The sequence below is a fragment of the Mya arenaria genome, chromosome 2, assembly GCF_026914265.1.
Source record: "Mya arenaria isolate MELC-2E11 chromosome 2, ASM2691426v1".
In the NCBI taxonomy this organism is placed as follows: domain Eukaryota; kingdom Metazoa; phylum Mollusca; class Bivalvia; order Myida; family Myidae; genus Mya; species Mya arenaria.
Genome location: NC_069123.1, coordinates 40,615,438 through 40,621,464, shown reverse-complemented (window position 1 = coordinate 40,621,464; position 6,027 = coordinate 40,615,438).

Below are 6,027 nucleotides of genomic sequence, written 5' to 3'. Positions count from 1 at the left end.
GCGTAAGCCGGTAACGAGGCTTGCCGAGTTACCGGCCACGCAGCGTGTCTGAGGAGAAGATTTTTCTATCCGTACCGGAAACACATGAGTTATATTTTTCATCCATATCTAAAATTATCAATTTGCGAAAAAACTGACGTAGAAAACGCACCTTTTGTACATTTCACCAAAAAGCGCGTGCGACGTTGTTTACTGACGCCATGAAGGGTAGTAATTTTAAATCACTATCGACGTCAAATATTTCTTCTAAAACCGCGTTTTACGATTATTTATTTGCATTTTTTATTAAAAGTTTTGCATACTTATATATTTGATTGTGCTTTATTGAAATGGCATAATATACTTTTCATAAACCACACAATAAAAGAAATAAAAAGTGGCGGGTTGTTGCGCATGGCTCATCATACATGGGGGGGGGGGTGTAAAACGGGGTTTTCCAACACTGGTCACATGACCGGAAACACACGTGTGGTATGCAAGAATTTAGTTATCCTTTTCACTGGATCAAATGCTCTTCTTGACCAAATATATTATATAGTTCATGAATCTTGAAAAGGTCTTGACTAGTGTGATTATCCCTGTTGATGGTTGTGTCAGAAGGTCATAGTTGAAGGTCAAACCATATATAAAATAAAACTATGGATTATTTATGCCTTTTTGTATGTCAACGGATCGGGCGTCTTGCTATGTACAATTTTGCTTAGAAAATGATATAGGTAGGTTAAAGGGCATAGACACTATTTAAGGGAACACTATGTTTGGGCAAATGGCTTACGTGGTCTATAACTCTTAAAACATTAATACCTTTAACACATGGTCAAGATGGCAATATACATTTAAAGCAATTCAACTAAGGATATATCAACTGAGAAAAAGGCATACTGTACTCTTGTTGATTCAATCATAGCAAGGATGGACATTCAATGTTCATTGTACACAAACACTAATAAATACATACTGTAGGAAACAATATATTGAGTGACAAGGCAAGTACATCAAGGTATTACAATAACTGTACGATAATTTTAAATGATGACCATTTAACATCTTCTTTCTTCAAAGACATAGTATAAATACATTGCCAAATTGAATAAAGTGTTTCAAGTGTAGGAACTTCTTTATAGTATCCTATAAACATTCCCTAAATAAAGATTTAAAAAAAATCAATATAACATTCGCAGTATGTAGAAATGAGTTCTTCACTCTGTAAGCTATAATCGCTACCAGTTTCAATAAGGTTATACTATACAGGTCGCATAAACGAAACAAACATGTACGAATAAAGCTACATCTAGCTACATCTATAACGCCCACATATCATTTAACTGATATTTTTTTTACTTGAAGAATTATATAAAGTGAACTTAAGCCCTGTCGTAATATAGATAGCTTTGGCAAATCATTATTTGCACCTATGCATGTTACCCAAAAGTTATTAACAAGTTTAAAAACCCTGGGCGGGCATCCGGGTCGGCTGTTTTTTTTTTGAAAATACGATCAGTTACCTGATGGAAACGAATAAATATATGTATGGTTGGTGTTGATAATGCTTATCAATATTTCTGGCGGTGTTGCTGATAATGCTTAATATTTATGGTGTTGGTATTGGTAATGCTGATTGATATATCGGTTGGTAGTGTTGCTAATGCAGTTTATATTACCATGTATTTATGATATTTATCCCATATCGTATCCCATAATGTGTGTTCTTTTGTGGACTATCAGATATGTTAAAAAAATGAAATAAAAGGTTATATCTACTTCCGGTTATAAAACTCGTATATTGGCGAACGGTTTTATTATTTTTTTCTGCGAGATTATTAAAAATGACATTACTAATGCACCAGTCAATTGTAACCACGCCCCCCCCCCCCCCAGGTCCGGGGGTATACCGGGGATAGCCGGGGAAATGGTCCGTGTTTTTACCTTTCAGGTGGCCCCACAGTGCCGGGTGAATGCGGTGGTTTTGTCTTCGCTTTAAAAATAGCGGGGAATGGGCCTTACCTAGGGTCCCTGGGGTGCGGGGGCATTTGGCGGGGATTATATCATCTGTTCGTTCCCGCAGGGCAGGATTTTAGCCGGGTTTGGCTGGACCGAAAGTCAAAGTCCCCGCTATTCCCCGGACCTGGTTACAATTGACTGGTGCATAATGTGTTGACAGTATTTTTTTAAGTTCTTGCCATCTTTAACACATGTTTTTAGTTAAGGCATTATTTTCACAGTTGTGAAAATAGTTATACAGACAGAGAAAAATAAACAGAAAGTGCATGTCTACGAAAGCTCATTCAAACCTAATATTTTAAATGCAGTGTTCTTTAAAATGGTAACACATACATAAACTGCATACTACAATTAATGTCCAGGCAAAGTATCTCTACAACATTTTGTGATGACTGTACTTATATAGTGAATGTGTTCCTATTTCTGCAATGTAAGTTGAGCCCGGACGCATGTGCATTTGAGTGTAGTTGTGGTTCGTTGAATTTAAAATCGAGTAAAATGTATTGTGGTGGTAGAGTTAAAAGTACAAAAACCTGCGTTGTTGTCTGAACAAGATGAAAAAAAAACATGGTACCTTCCGTTATTGAAATTTAACGATGAAATAAAACATGGTACCTTCCGTTATTGGGGAGACGCGTTGGAGCATTTTCAACGTATTCCATTTTGTTGTGGCTCCAAATAGTGCCTGTCGTCTATTTGTCAGCTTCGTCATCAAAAACTACAATACTTTCCTAAATTGTGTTTGCCTTCCTTTAAAACTTTATATATAAATTTTTACATAGCCATAGAACGTGATTAACAGGCCAACAAAGGGCTCTGGTGTGCCTTCTGTCCAAAATAACTTCCAAAGCTGGTTTGGCCCAAAGTTAATTTGCCATTTTGTATTGTTGATGGTGACCTGGATCTGCTGCGAGTCACCCTCATTTATCATGGGCTTGACAATGATACATCTAACGGTGTACGCAAAGCATCATCGCCCTGGTGCCCGAGAATGCTACTGGTAACAGTGCGCGTGATACCGTTAGTTATCTCATTACGGTGGGGTTTTGACCCGCTATGTGGTAGGCCGCGTTTGAACAATTGGTGCACCAGATGTTACAACCGTATTTCTTGCATACTGGGCGTGTGTTTCCGGTCATGTGACCAGTGATGGAAAATCCCATCTTACACACCCATGTAAGATTAGTCACGCGCAACAACGTGCCACTTCTTATATCTTGTACTGTATGGTTTATGAAAAGTATATTATGCCATTTCATTAAAGCGCAATCAAATATATATGTTTGCAAGACTAGACTTTTAATTGAACTAATACATGTATATGTTTGTGTTTATAGTCGTTTTGGCCCCTGCCTTGTGCGCCTAAACGGGGTTTATATTTTGAATTTTCGACTACTGGGCTTGTCCCTGTATTTTTCATTGTATTTTAACAACACATTTATAGTATGACATTGTTTTGTAAACGACTGGCATACTTTTCAAAGTGTCATCTATATCGACATACATTAGTTTGATTAAAATAGCTTTAATATTTATTGTGTTATTGCAGCTTCCAAATTTTCTGTGATGGCTACACGGACAGACGGGCTTACGAATAGTAAACATGTAGACAAACGATGAAACCGGTGTGTGACTGAACAACTAAACAGATATATGCGTGTTAAAGAAATAACTATTGTCGTACATTTTTATCTGTAACTATGTGGTGCCCTCAAACACCTAACCTATCAAAATCCTAAATGAAAACGATCAAGACTACGACTTCATCATATGCCTGGTATGCTATGTCCACATCACCTGACACGAACGTTTACGTCGAACCCGTTAAAAATGTTATATGTACACTGTGTATCCGCGTTCACTTGTACGTCCGATCCGTGTCGGCTGAAAACGCTTGTCGTGGACACATAAGTGGACTGTTCTGTTGGGAAAAACTATTAAAATATGGTACCAATTGAATTTGTTTTTATGAACGAATAATGGACTATATGCATGTTTTGTCAAAAAGCACAACATACAGATATAAAACTTCAAGTATCTTTGTTCAATAAGAATGTATTGTAACGAGGCATGAGCAATGCTAAAATGCAGTATTTTAAAAAATGCAACCTTCCATCCAATCATTAGAATCAACCAACCACAACATGCAACTCTCAGGAAATTTTCATCCAAATGTATATTGTTTTGCTGTAAGGTACCTATTATTTCTTACGTCGTTATGGCTTTTCTCATCTTGACCTTGACCTGCAATCATATTGCAATTGGTAATAAATAATGGCCATTCTTAGCTACCATGCAATAGTGCTGTAACACTTCAAAGGAAAGTTCAATTGACAGCGATTTCAAATTACATGTTCTCGTTGGACTTCTTATTTTGCTATATGAACATATGAAACAAGTCTAACCTAGGCAACTGCGTGTAGACAAATGGAGAAAAACAGTCTTTAGCCACCAGCATCCTCTTGACTACCACATGCCAATCAGCGTGTTTAACATAGTTTCATAGTTTCATAGGTTATTCAAACGACCAACATGAATAAAATTCATAATATATATATATATATATATATATATATATATATATATATATTATCGTTGGTCAAAATATATCTCAAAACACGTATTTATGCTAACAAGGTATTACCCAAAACAAAAAAAAATATACATAAAAAAATACAAATGGCATTTAATATAATCATAGTAAGATGACAATGGTAACACATTTCATTGTTATGTATTATACAACATGATCATAAATAAAATAATAAGTTTCTTAGTTCAAAAGCCTTTTGTGCTGTTGTTCCATGTTTCTGGCTTGTGATTGTAGTTCAAAGCCTTTTGTGCTGTTGTTCCATGTTTCTGGCTTGTGATTGTAGTTCAACGCCTTTTGTGCTGTTGTTCAATGTTTCTGGCTTGTGATTGTAGTTCAACGCCTTTTGTGCTGTTGTTCAATGTTTCTGGCTTGTGATTGTAGTTCAACGCCTTTTGTGCTGTTGTTCAATGTTTCTGGCTTGTGATTGTAGTTCAACGCCTTTTGTGCTGTTGTTCAATGTTTCTGGCTTGTGATTGTAGTTCAACGCCTTTTGTGCTGTTGTTCCATGTTTCTGGCTTGTGATTGTAGTTCAACGCCTTTTGTGCTGTTGTTCAATGTTTCTGGCTTGTGATTGTAGTTCAACGCCTTTTGTGCTGTTGTTCAATGTTTCTGGCTTGTGATTGTAGTTCAAAGCCTTTTGTGCTGTTGTTCCATGTTTCTGGCTTGTGATTGTAGTTCAACGCCTTTTGTGCTGTTGTTCCATGTTTCTGGCTTGTGATTGTAGTTCAACGCCTTTTGTGCTGTTGTTCAATGTTTCTGGCTTGTGATTGTAGTTCAACGCCTTTTGTGCTGTTGTTCCATGTTTCTGGCTTGTGATTGTAGTTCAACGCCTTTTGTGCTGTTGTTCCATGTTTCTGGCTTGTGACTGTAGTTCAACGCCTTTTGTGCTGTTGTTCCATGTTTCTGGCTTGTGACTGTAGTTCAACGCCTTTTGTGCTGTTGTTCAATGTTTCTGGCTTGTGATTGTAGTTCAACGCCTTTTGTGCTGTTGTTCAATGTTTCTGGCTTGTGATTGTAGTTCAACGCCTTTTGTGCTGTTGTTCCATGTTTCTGGCTTGTGATTGTAGTTCAACGCCTTTTGTGCTGTTGTACCATGTTTCTGGCTTGAGATTGTTTTTGTGTTGTAATGTCTTTGACGTTGACCCAGTGCCATTAAACGCGATTTAGGTTAAAACTTTCGACTACTGTACATGTTTCTGCTTATTTTTCATATAAATATTGTGGATGAACTTTGCTAATTTCCTTTGAATGTCTTAATCAGTCCAACAAATTTTGGTATATTCGGTCTATCCCAATTGTATTAATGTATGTATTGTCTACCTTAAGTACATTCAAAACATGAAATTCATCTTCTAGTTTATGGCATACATGGAGTAAATAGGAGTAGGGTGTTGCCATCTCTAATCTCTATGTGACAACAGTCTAGGTCTAGT